The sequence below is a fragment of the Arvicola amphibius genome, chromosome 2, assembly GCF_903992535.2.
Source record: "Arvicola amphibius chromosome 2, mArvAmp1.2, whole genome shotgun sequence".
NCBI lineage: Eukaryota > Metazoa > Chordata > Mammalia > Rodentia > Cricetidae > Arvicola > Arvicola amphibius.
In genome coordinates this window covers 21,136,101-21,149,753 of record NC_052048.2, presented here as the reverse complement: position 1 = coordinate 21,149,753, position 13,653 = coordinate 21,136,101, and the positions used below count along the sequence as shown (strand labels likewise).

General features: G+C 46.4%; 1 protein-coding gene across 2 annotated transcripts in view; it reads right to left on the bottom strand.

The window, feature by feature from the left end:
- Positions 1 to 2,974, bottom strand: part of Tspan9 (tetraspanin 9) — a 187,265-nt gene extending 184,291 nt beyond the window's left edge. The window contains exon 1 of one of the 2 annotated variants that reach the window (XM_038318689.2): positions 2,931 to 2,974. The gene's annotated coding sequence lies outside the window, so the exon portion shown is untranslated. Of the gene's footprint in view, positions 1 to 2,861 lie in introns of both variants that reach the window. The other variant, XM_038318688.2, reaches the window with a different exon arrangement.
- Between the last annotated feature and the right edge of the window lie 10,679 nt (positions 2,975 to 13,653).

The following is a 13,653-nucleotide window of genomic DNA, read 5'->3' as shown; positions in this document are numbered from 1 at the left end:
TCTTGGAGGACAGGAAAGTGGAAGTAGGAAGGACAGTCAGGAAGGTGGAACAGCACAAACTACAGGGCAAAGAAATGACCATGCTTGGGAGAGCAGTCTGGCTGGACCTGTGGGTTCCTGGAAGGACAAGAGGAGGAGACATGTGAAAGAGACAGCCTGAGGCAGAAGAAGAGGCTGGTGAGCCAGGTGAAAGCACCTGGATTCCCTCCACTCCCTCTTAGTCAGCAGCAATGCCCCCTCAGCAGTCCTGGGCCTCAGTGGAAGAAGAAGAGAAGTCTTGTCCTCTCGTGTTCCCAGCATGCTGGTCGAGCCACCCGGCTAGGATATAAATAGCAGCCTCCACTCTGCACACCTGCTTCACGCGCATGACATCAGGGCGCCTTCCCACGGCCCTGAAAATGTGGTATTGTTATCCTCATTGTGTAAGCAGGAGGCCTAGGCCAACAGAGTTGAAGGTGCTTGCCCAAGGCCCCAGCTCAATCCCTCCTTCACTCCCTGCGACCAGGTGCATTGGGGTCACAGAGCCAGGGATGAGGGAGGACACCCTGTCAGCCAGCCCAGGCCCAGAGACTGTGTACCAACAAAGTAGGCTGCTTCTCCACCATGCCTGCGGAGAAGCCCAAAGTCAGCTTAAGGTAAGCACACAGCAAGAGACTATGACAGCAAATCATAAAGAAAGCAGAATGGTGGAGGGTGGTGCCACACCCCCTCACAACCCAGCACTCAGGAGGCTGCGGCAGACAGACCTCTGTGAGTTCAAGTCCAGCCTGGACTACCTAGTAAGTTCAGGCCGGCCAGAGCTACACAGTGGTAGACTCTGTCTCAAAATATACATATTTAAAGTAAGACATAAAGAGCAATTGAAGAAGACACCTGGTGTAGACCTCTAGCCTCTACCTGTACATGCAAACACACACACACACACACACACACACAACACACACACAACCTAAAATTAAAAGGAAAAAATTAGAAGGGGTAAAAGGAACGGGAGAAAGATCAGCAAAAACAAATTACATACAACAATGTCATAATGGGACCTATTACTTTGTATGCTAATTTAAAATAAATAAAGAATTTTAATGCATAAGTTGACTGGGTGCTTAGAACATGTTACACCGTCAGTTTAGGTGCTGCTGGATGAGAGGCTCTGGAGACTTTCAACCCAGTGGTCCTCCAAAACAGAGAGCCGGGAAGACAGTAACCTGCCCGAGGCTTCACACATGGTTGAGGGGAGGGTACAGACTGGCTCAGTATAGATGGAGACAGACGGGTGCACAGAGAAGTTTCCAGATCTAGCTCTACTTTTCAACGGTTATTGTAACATTAAAGATAATGTATTCTAGTGCCATCTCCCTAACCAATAAGGCAGGTAAACGTAACTCCCCAAAGGCAAGTACAGATCAATAAAAGTATATCCAGCCTGTGTGCAGCAAATGCATTTGGCTGACTATAAATTACTATAGGAATACTAGTTACTGGTATTAATATTACATCTCTGTTCACGGATTTAAAGAGTCTTCCCAAGCATACCAAAAAACCCAACCAAATAAACAAACAAACAAAATCACTCTATTAGGAAGCTCTCCAGTTGCTGAAGGCCTTGTGCACAGTAGGTCTTCAATGAGTTAGAAGAACACAGTAACACCTGGAGTTGTGTATATCCCAATGCCCTTCTCTCCTCTCTAAACCCTAGTCCTGGACTCAGCCCATCAGGCGCCAGGACCAGGCTGCTGTAGGAAGTGTTGTGATTGTCTGACCCCCGCCGGCATTCCTCAGCTAAATATAAATGATTCACCCGGTCCATTGTTTGAGCTATTCCACAATCCCTCTCCAATCTCCCCATTTCTCCAGGTAGCAAGCTTCACCACCTCACCCCACCCACCCACCCCCAACACACACACACACACACACACACACACACACACCCTTCCAGGAGGTTGTTCTGAGTAGAAGGGGAGCAGACAGGTATGTAGAGATCAAAGCAAGAGTTCTTTGTGCTCTCCACTAGTCCAGGAAAGCTTCCTGGAGGAGGAAATGCCTGAGTCACCCCAGGGAAGGGGGCAGATGCAGGTCAAAAAGGCAAATTTAGTTCTCTGAGCCAAGAATGGCAAACCGCTGCATTCTCACCTAGGTATGGAAAGTGGCAAGATCGGCCTAGTTCTGAGGAGAGCTCACTACCCAAAATACAAACTTCTCCAGACTTGACAGTCATCTAGAGGAAGATGCTTTAGTGACCATTATCCCTCATCAGAGACAGAAGCGACCCAGAACTCTAGTCCGTGATGCATAACGCCAATTGCCGCTGTCATAAGCTGTTGCTTGTTTGGACTTTTTTTTTTCAACCACATGAAAGTTTTTTTAAAGGCCCAAACTTGCGCGCACAGATGGGCTACATCTCAGATCTAGGGGTGTGCCAAAGCCCTGTCACTCTGAGTGCCGCTCGACCAGCAAGTAGCCCAAGGAATGGCTGGGGGGTTCCGGCGGGTCTGTAGGCAGGCCTAGACTGTATCTGCGGCCCTGGGTGAACCATCTCCAGCCAGTCTGCCGCCAGATCCCTGACGGTTCAGGAGGGTCTCCCTTCCTGTGGCATCCCACGGGTCTCCCATCCCTGGGCTGGGGCGTGAGGCGGCTCCTGCAGTCCCGCATTCCAAAGACCTCGCTGACCAGCAGCAGAGCCCCGGGGACGCAGTGACAGGCCCCTGACGCCCCGGCTCCTTCCAGCCCCTCCTCCGCCCCCGCCCATCCCCCGGCCCGCACCCCCACCCCTAGAGAGTTCCGCCTCCCCGGGTACCCCCAGACGCCCACCCTCCTGGGAACCCGATCGAGGCCCAGCCTGGCCTGCCCCGCGCGCCGCTCACCTAGCCGAACCCCAGAAACTTCGCGCCCTCTGGAGCCCCGAGTCGCGGGCCCGCCCCAGCCGCACTCACCACGCTTGGACTCGGTGTGGCGCCCCGGCTCCGCTCCCTCCCGCACCGCCCGGACCAGCGGAAACGGGGGGCGGGGCCGGCAGGCGGAGGGGGCGGGACCTTCACCGGGCTATGGGGCGGGGTCTCAGTACACAGGGGCGGGGCTATGAAGGGGCGGGGTGGGAGAGGCGGAGAGAACTAGGACCAGCGGTCCGCGCTGTGGGAGGACCCCTCTGCCAGATGCCAGGCAGAACCCGACACAGCAAGGCAAAGGGCACTAGCGAGCCCCCTCCATTCCGGCCATGTGCCCCGCGTGAGCGCTGGAGGGAGGACTGTGCCACTCTCCTATTGGGGTTCCCGAAGCCTCTCTCTGTACCCTGATTCCTAGCTCGCCTGTTCCAAGGTGGCACTACTACGCCTGTCGCTTGTGACGATCTGGCCTGGCCGCGCCCTCCCGGAGTTGGGCGGAGGGAGGGCAGGGCCTGAAAAGTGGCGCTCCAGGGCTGGACTCTCACACAAGCTACCCCAAGGCTGTAGGACCAGGGTCTCAGCTTTGAAGCTCGTGCCCGGCTGTCTGACCTCACCTTGCACCTAAGAAATTCGTGCTTGGTATTTCGGGAGCACTATTTGAGGTGTTGACAACGCCGGCGTGAGTTAAATGCTGCCCTGAGACACTGTTAGAGGAGCCGCAGCCTCCGCTTGAGCTAGAGAGCCTCCAAGTGTTAGTAAAGGGCACTGGGGCCGGGAAGGGCCAAGATGAAGCAGGAGATACTTATTTGACATCTCTGACCTACATTCCTGCAGGCTCGGATTCTTGTAACACCTAGTCTAAACTTGTTTCCGAAGTGGCCACTAAAACTGTCAACTCTCTTTGTCCTTATTGTCATATAAAATGTTCTGTCCTCATAAGGGCAAATTTTTTTCTCAGACAGATCTGTGTAGCTCTGACTGACTTAGAACTCACTATGTAGACCAGGCTGTCCAGGACTTCACTGTGTGCTCTACCCACACTGATCTATAACTCCGAGACCCTGATTCCTCTGATTCATGAGCGCAGGGATTAAAGGCATCTCATGGTGGCAAGGATCTTCCTTGCGTTCCCCTGACTACCTGGAAGTTTCCACTTAGCTCCTGGGCCACCTTGCATAGTCTTCCTTCAGTTAGACTCAACCCATAATCCAGGCCCTGGGATTCTCATTTCCCACCAAGAGAAGCAGCCTCCTCTCTTCCTCTAAAACCTCATTCGAACCCAGCCTCTGGCATGAAGCCTCCCCAGCCGACCACCACATCCTGTAGTCAGTTCTGTCTGCTGTGTAGAAGAGGAGGTACAGAACAGGCCTGGTAGTGATCACTGCTGGTGGAATCAGACATGGTTATTAATAATTCCGCTTTTGCTCTCAGGATACCCTAATTTGAACAATGAATTATATGCCACTTTAACTATGACCACAGGCAATACTCAGAACAGCTCCTTCCAGCCCCAAATGCCAGCAATATTTCTGGCCTTTCTGTGAAACTCCCAGGGTTTCACAAGATAGTGTGTTAGTTTATCTCCCTTGAAATTACCATATCAAATCAAAAATGATAATAAGCAAAAAGTAAATTTCCAGCCAGCCACCCAATGTCAAGCTTCAGGGACAGTGGCTGCTGGATGGTGCCACCTCATGGGAAGAACTGGTTCTGCAAAGACCCTGAGTTTCCAGTACACTTGTGACAGCTAACATCTACCAAGTGCTTGCACAGCACCACAGACGCCACATCAGCCCCCCTAGCATCCCATCATCCTATAGAAAAGGAGTTAGTGGCTAGAAGGCCAGCTAATCCCTCCCAAGCCATTCACATGGCTTCAAAGACTAAGCTGGGAAGCTGGGGAGAGGACCAGACTGATAAAATGCTTACTGCGAAACCATGAGGTCCTGAGCTAGGATCCCCAATACCTACTTAACAACTTGGTAATCCCCCAGTACAGAGGCCGCTGGAACAGGAGGGTACTGGGGTTCCCTAGACAGTGGGGCAAGATCCAAACCCTAACTCAACAGATAAGATGGAGAGGAGTAGGGAAGGACACCAATACTGACCTCTGCCCAGCTCATACTCACTTGCCCACCCCAAATCTCTCTCTCACACACACACACTAAACTGGGATATAATCCCAGCTTGTCTGCTTGGCCTGCACACTTAACAGCTTCCCCACCTCCCCTTGTAGTACTGGGATAGACCCCCAGAGCCACCAAAGCCAGGAGCATGTTAAACAAATGCTCCACTCCTGAGCCACATCCCCAGACCTGGAGCTGTAATTTTAAAGAAGCACCTCCCAGAGTGAAGGATGAAGCAGCCATTTCCGAAGGCACCACCTCCAGGACATTTACTTGTGCTGTTAGTAGAGCGGTTACTGGTCACTGATGCCTTGCCAGTTGCTCCAGGACTTTAAAACTACATCCCCAGTTGTCAAGGTGAAACAGACAAAACTGACCCAAGACTATTCTTCTTCTATCCCATGCAGCCTTTTCTATAGAATATACATCCTCTCCAAGAATCCTTTTCCCTTCAATGTCTTTCCCTTCTAAGAGTGAGGTAGCCATGGCGGGACCGGGAGGGTGGTGAGCAGATAAGATGGAGCAGCAAGTCTTTGTTACGGGAGTGCTGTTGTTAGGTGGAGACGTAGCTCAAGAGTAGGACATACGCTTAGCATGCACCCAGGCCTGTGATTCAATCCCCAATATAAATAAATAAATACACAAGTAAATAGCTTTGCTCTTCAATTTTAACTAATAAATCTGACAGCTGTGCCATTTTTGTTGATCGTAGATAAAAACAACTGCAAAACGTTAATTAGCAAGCAGTCAGGGCTCCATAGCAACATCCTGTGTCACAAACAAAAGCAAATGAACAAAAAAAATGTTCTAAATCAAAGACTGACGAAATTTGTAAAAAGCCAGAGACTGGATAGTTCCAGCTTTGAGCTATACGGTCTCTGTTCTACAATATAACTCTGCCATGCACTCACAACAGCAGTCATAAGAGTACAAAAATGAATGAGCATGACTGTGTCCTAATAAAACTTTATTTACAACCTGGGTGGTGGTGGTGCACACCTTTAATCCCAGAACTCAGTGGGCAGAAGCAGGAAGATCTCTGAGTTCAAGGCCAGCCTGGTCTACAGAGCAGATTCCAAGACAGTCAGGGATATACAGAGAGACCCTGTCACAAAAACAACAAAAACAAAAATGAGATTATTTACAAAAACAGGCACTGAACTGTGGTCTGCCAACTCCACTTCTGACTAATGTCTTTTTTGTATTGGAGTATGCAAACTCCTTTCTTGTTGACAGAGGTTTCTATCCCACCAGGCCCCACATCCGCTTAGTCCCACACAAACACACAGAAGCCTACATTAATTATAAACTTATTGGTCTATTAGCTCAGGCCTTATTAACTATTATAACTTATATTAGCCCATAATTCATGTCTGTGTTAGCCACATGGCTTGGTACCTTTTTTTTGGTACTTTTTTCAATGAGGCAGTCACATCTTGCTTCCTCTACATCTGGGCGACTGCTGAAGATTGAATCTTTCCTCTTCCCAGAATTCTTCTGTTCTCTTTTCCCTGCCTATACTTCCTGCCTGGCTACTGGCCAATCAGTGTTTTTACTAAAATACAGTTGAGAGAATACAGACCATTATCCCACAGCACTCTCCCCACCACTAAAAAAAAAGAACTCTGAATCAAATCTCCTTTGGTTAGCTTTTCTCCTGACCATTATTCGTAACAACTTGTAACCAACATTCTAAACAAAGGCAAACATCCATAATCCATATTTTGGGAATGTGGGTATAGTTTTCTAGGCTACTTCCTACTGATTGGGGGCACTGATTATCTTAGGGGACCTAAAGAAAATTTTGAATTATGGTCAAGTCCTGAATGGAATATTCTGTAAGGCTTGATCATCTCAGCCAGAAGTCTTGAAACTATTCTGGATGCAGAACTCAGAGGAAAATCCAACAGAGGTCCTCTGAAATGTTGGATCATCTAAACCATCTTCTCCTATTGGAGATTCTTCAGGGGGGTGTCTTCCTTGATCAAACCTGATTTTTCTTAGCCCAAAATGAATCCACAGCCTCTCATTTCCTGTGGAAACAAAAGGAAAACCTTTTCTCCAAAGTAACATACCTTTTGACTTAAATTTTGAAGTTAAGGCATTTTCAAAATATATGTGTTGGATTAATCCAGCAGCATTTATAATCAGATATCTTTCAGAAGCTTTTGCTCCTTCCTTGGCCATCAAACAATTTAAAGACAACACAATAACATACAGTATCTAGATTCTCTGTGTATTTTTTCATCTTTACATGGCATTATTTTAAACTCTACTTCTTCTATTTTTACTTTAAATTTTTTGTTTTTTTGAGACAGGGTTTCTCTGTATATCTTTGGCTGTCCTTAGACTCACTCTGTAAACCAAGCTGTCCTTGAACTCACAGAGATATGCCTGTCTCTGCCTCCCAAGTGTTGGGATTAAAGATGTGTGCCACTACACCTGGCTTCTCTTTTTTTTCTTTTTTTAAGGACTTTATCCTTTTTCTTTTCTCTCCCAAGGCAACATATATTTTTAAACACTGTAAACCATTTAGAGGTTTTCTTCATCTTTGAATCTATCTTTACTGTATCTCTCTCTTTTTCTGACCACATGAGTCTTCAGTTTACTAAGTGATATGACTAGGAGTAAAGCCATGGTTTTGACAGCTGGATCCAGTCCATTCTTTAGCTTTCTGAGACTCTAGCCTCAAGGCAGAGGTACCAGCTGGAGCTGTGTTTATATTGCCACAACTCTATAGAGTTTCAAGGTCCCTGCCACCACCAAGAATGCTGTCAGCTATTCACAAACACCATTTAAGTGTTTTGTGGTGGGGCCTTGTAAAAGGGCTGCAAAGTTTTTGCAGCTAAAGCTGAGTCAGGAAACCTCTCTTAATTGAGACAAACTTGTCTCTAGCAAACAGAGCCCACCTGAGAAAATGCTACCAAGAAGCCATGCTTAACTTTCTTCTTTTTGTGTCTAGAATTACTTCCCAAGCACTCTCAGGCTTTATGTGAATGCAGTTGCCCCATGTTGGGTGCCACTTGTTGACAGAGGTTTCTGTCCCATCAGGTCCCACTTTATAGCCTCAGATGTACTGTGGGAGTAGGGAGTGTAAAAAACAGGGAAAAAATTAAGCATTGAGCATAATGAATACCAGCATGTATCCTATTAGCATGTATGTGTCCCACAATGTGCCTGTGCCCATGGAAGGCATGCCTCTCAAATGGGCTGGAGAGATGGGTCAGAGGTCAAAATCCCTCTTCCAGCCTCTAAGAATGCCATATGCACACAGGTTTCACAGACATACATGCAAACAAAACACCCATAAACATAAAATAATTTAAACACATAGAATAAAAACATTAGCCAGACATGATGGCAACTCCTATAATCCCAGCACTTGGGAGTGAGTTCAAGACCATCCTGGTCTACACAGTGAGTTTCAGGCCAAACAGGGCTAGGTAGTGAGACCATGTCTCAAAAATTAAAATAAATAAGTAAATAAGTAACACTAAACCAAAAAGAGCTTACCATAGCAGTGAAAAAAGCCAGTGATGGGGGTGGGGCCGATATTGTACAAGATAAAGACATAGAATCTCATAAGGAGGGGAGCATGCCTGCGAGGTTAAGGATTTTGATGTGTATTTATGCTCTTTACCAAGTAAGTCATCCCTGAAGTGTTTCAGACATGAGAGCAACATGAGCTGTGTGTAGTGGTGCAGCCCTGTAAGCCCAGTGCTTGAAGCTGAGGTAAGAGGATCATGAGTTATAGGCCATCATGGGTGGCATTAAAAAGAGAGGGACAGGATCAGATTTGCATTTTGAACCTATGACTCTGGGTAGAGGGGACACAAGTTTTAAAAAAACTTGGATTCAGGAGATTTCAACACTAAAGCTTAAAGCTGAGGGGCTGGAGAGATGGCTCAGAGGTTGGGAGCACTGACTGTTCTTCTGGAGGTCCCGAGTTCAGTTCCCAGCAACCACATGGTGAGTTACAGCCATCTGTAGTGAGATCTGGTGCCCTCCTCTGGTCTGTAGCCACACATGTGGACAGAACACTGTATACATTATAAATAAATAAATCTTTTTTTTAAAAAAAAAGCTAAAGCTGATCTTTGCTTCAGTGGGTGGCACTGAAGAAGGAGCCATCCAGATAGCCCCAAGAGTGCTCAGAAGTGAACTTTACAGACACACAGTAGATGTGGAAGATTAGGGAAAAGAAAGGTCAAGAGTTGGGCTTGGTGATGCAGGTGTTTGATCCCTGCTACAGGAGATGGAGGTGGAGAATATTAAGCCAGGAAGAGGAGGCAAGAAAACGGAGCTCTGGTTTCAGGCTAGTCTAAGGAGGTAGTTGGGGAGTCATTTGCTGAGGTAGGAAGTGAGATTTTTTTTTATCATTTATTTTTATATTATGTGCATTGGTGTTTTACCTGCATGTATGTCTGTGGGAAGGTATCAGGTACCCTGCAATTGGCGTTACAGACAGTTGTGAGCAGCCATGTGGGTGCTGAGAATTGAACCCAGGTCCTCCAGAAGAGCAACCAGTGCTCTCAGCCTCTAAGCTATCTCTCTCGAGTCCCTGGGAAATGAGATTTTTCACAGGGCAGTGGTGAGTTGAAGGCAGTTAGGAAGTAAACTGATTTTCAGCGGGAAATCTGACAAAAGCCACTTCTTCAATACAATCAGGGGGTCGCAGTGCTGGGGAAAGCTGAGAAGTGAGGAAGAACTGAGAAAACAGGCATGGTGAGATAATTCCTGCAAGAAAATTACCAGACCTAGAGAGGTGGTTCAGTGCTTAATAACACTGGCTGCTCTTCTGGAGGACCTAGGTTCAATCCCCAATAGCCACTGTCAGAACCATCTCTAATGTCTCTTCTGTCAGGCAGATGTACAGAAAGACAAAGCAATCATATGCATAAATAAATATTTAAAATGAAAACTGACACAAAGAGAGACAAAGAGAGAGAAGAAGAAAAGTAAATTGCCTAAGTCAGGCATGGTAGCACAGATGTGTAGTCCTTGCTTCTCAATGGGATTTGAGACCAATCTGAGCAACAAAGTGATATTCCCCTCTCAAAAAACAAAACAAACAAACAAACAAAAAAAAACAGGCTAGAGATTGTTCTTCCAGAAGAGCTAAGGTCAGGACACACCCAGCTAAGAAGTTGCTTTGGATGGCTAACAAGTGCCTGTAGGTCCATCTCTAGCTGATCTGGCGCCCTCTTCTGGCACCAGCCATACACATAGTGCAATACACAGGGAAAAAATGCATGTAACACATGCACATAAAATAAAAGTAAATATACTTTTTTAAAAAGTCACTGGATTCAACACCCAGCACTATGAAAAACAAAACAAAACTCTAGCCTCATGACAAGAGTCCTGCTTGTGATGTGCAGAGCCTTCCTATCCAACCATAGGTTGATTCTCTCACAGACAATACTCACACAATCTACTCCAAACAAAATACAAAAACAACTACACCCATCTGAGGACTCTGGAGAGCCATCCTGAGAAGGTAGAGTCAATGGTCCTTGGTTCTATAAGAAAGCATGCTGAGCAAGCCATGAGGAACAAACCAGTAAGCAGCACTCCTCCATGGCCTCTGCATCATCTCCTGCCTCCAGGTTCCTGCCCTGCTTGAGTCTTGTCCTAACTTTCTTCAGTGATGCACAATGGTATGGAAATATAAGCCAAATAAACCGTTTCCTTCCCAGCTTGCTTTTGGTCATGGTGTTTCATCACAGCAACAGTAACCCTAAAACACACATACACACATGAATAAAAACAAAATATATTTATTTTTTAAAAAATAAAGAGCTCACCTGATGGCTATAAAAGGCATGGGATTAAAAAAATCCCAGCACTTTGGTAGGAGAGGCTGGTGGACCTCTGTAAATTCAAGGCCAATCTGGTCTACATAGTGAGTTCCAGGATAGCCAGACCCACATAGAGTAATCCAGTCTCAAAAATAAAAACAGAAAAATGGAGGAAAAGGAGGAAGAGAGGGAGAGAAGGAAGGAGAAAGAAGCCATTATCTTTTTGCTTGAGGAGTCAGAGGACAGATCCCTGAGCTAGAATTTTGCTGAGGCGCAAGAGGCAAGTACTAGAAAGGAGGAAAGCAGAGAAGAGAGACCCCCATGACTGACCCACACATGACTGGGGACATCCCAGGCAGCCCAGCTACCCAGAAAGAACAGAGCCAAGATGGGAGTTCTACCTGCCAGAGACAAAGAATTTTCAGTTTAACCACACTGATCATCCTTTGAAGCAAAAACTACCAACAGTTTGCTGAGGAATAAAATCATCTAAAGTCTTCCCCCACATAACCTTCAAAATATTCAGAGTATTATCCAATCATTCTCAGCATACAGAAAGCTGTGACCACTCTCAAGGGAAAGACAAATCATGGAAGCCAAACTCAAGAAAGCCCAGAGGTTGGAAATACTAGGAAGGGATTTAAAGCAGCTGTGATAGCTCCAAGGTACCAAGAAATGAATCTGTAAAGAATGAACACACAGAGGAAACCACAGCCTGGAAGCAGAAACCAGAAAACCTAAACAGAAGATTTAGATAGAAATAAATTCTCTAAGCTGGGAGTGGTGACACAGGCCTATAATCCCAGCCCTTACGAGGTAGAGACAGGAGGATTGCTGCAAGTTCAAGGCCAACAAGGGATACCTAGTGAGACTGTGTCTGAAAAAGTTAACTAGATGAGCCTACTGAGTCTCCACAGAAGAGCTCAGTGGGAAGAGGAAGTGTACGTGAAGGCAGATCAATATGTTATCCATCTCAGAGAGAGAAGATTGAAAAAAAAGAAAGAATATTGAGTCTCAGAGGCCTCTGGAGTGCTGAGGTTACTGGCATATATAACCACACCAATATAGGAAGAAATCGTGTACATGTACACACACACATACACACACACACACACACACACACACACACACACACACACCCTTAAGGGGAGGAACTAGCCAAGAGGGAAAGACTAAGCATATGGGAAAGATAAAGGATCACAAACAGTAAATATTTCCATAGAGGACAGGAAGGGGTGGAATCCTGAGTCAGGATAGAGATTCAGCTAGGGCGGGAAATCTGATGGCATAAAGACTGCAAAAGAGGGATAAGACAAGGCAAGGACAAATGGATTCTTATGTCCTACATGATTATTGTTATTTGATGGCTTCCATTTGCCTTTTGAAAAAAAGAGAGAGATCCAGGTATGGTGATTCACACCTATAATCCCAGCAACCAAGAAGCTGAGGTGAGAGATTCCAGAGTTCAAGACCATCCTCAGCTATCCATCAAGTTTGATGCCAGCCTAAGAAATGATACATGAGACCCTATCTTACAGAGACAGACAGACAGAAAAGGTGAGATGTGTAAAGGCTAAAAATTTGATAAAACAGAGGTTAGAAATAGTCACTAAGAATTAGAATGAGAACCAGGCATGCACTCAACAGGCTTCCTAGGTATACGGAGGTCCCACCTGGATATAGTCACCAAGCAGTCATGTAAGCCAGTGTGCCCTGGACTTTGACTGTCACAGGCATGGTGATACGGGGTGGTTGAGTTCATCCGTAGTTTGGATTTTGTCAAACTGGTGTGACAAAATGTCAGAGGCTTGAGACTACTGTTGACGTGGGCTCTAACCTTCATAGAAAGGCAAGGGGACAGTGGAAGAATTAGCCCCGAGGGTAAGTCGCCCCGGTTCCCCGGCTGCAGACGGTGGGAAGGACAGTGGCATGGGAAGAGCTGAATGCAGCGAGCTGCGGGGAAGGAGGACTCCAAAGGAAGATGGGTGTAGACTCCACAACACAGGATCCCATCTATTTCCAGTGAGTGGATTGGGAGAGACGGTCTTCGAGAGGAAAACCAAGAACCCAAGTGTCTGCCTGTTGGAAATTCCAACCATCCAGACACTGAATCTGCTGCTGATGAAGGCAGGAAACTGTGCAAGGGATGCAAGATGGGGCAGAGGTGCTGAGGACGAGGACCAGGAGGTCAGGCGGCAGACGAGGCTCCAGAGAAGGTGACATGGCTGCACAACTCAGGCACAGATAGTCAAGGGGATCTGGGGATGGAAGGAGAGGAGACAGTGCTCTGCTCTCCAGGTTTGTTGTTGTTGTTTGTTTGTTTTGTTTTATTTTTGAGACACGTTTCTCTGTAGCTTTGGAGCCTGTCCTGGAGCTAGCTCTTGTAGACCAGGCTGGTCTTGAACTTACAGAGATCTGCCTGCCTCTGCCTCCTGAGTGCTGGGATTAAAGGTGTGTGCCATCACTGCCCAGCTAATAACATATTACTGTAATAACAAAGGCTGCAAAAATAGCATATGAAATATTTTTCTACAGCCACCACCGTCCGGTGTTTCCTAGTTCTTAAGCCAACTTGTAATAAAATAAGCAGCTACCATATAGGGAGCTTGGAGAAGCCACACATTGTAGGTTATTGTTATTGCTTATCTACTACTTCAAAAACAATGGGAATTGACTTAGGGTCTTAAAATTATACATATTTGTCTAGGTTTGGTGGCCTTTGCCTGTGATCCTGCCCCTGGGGAGGTGGAGAAAGAGGATCTGAAATTCATGGCCAGTCTCAGTTATGTGAGAATCTGTCTCAAAAAAAAAAAAAAAAAAAAAAAAAAAAAACCCTACACACATTTA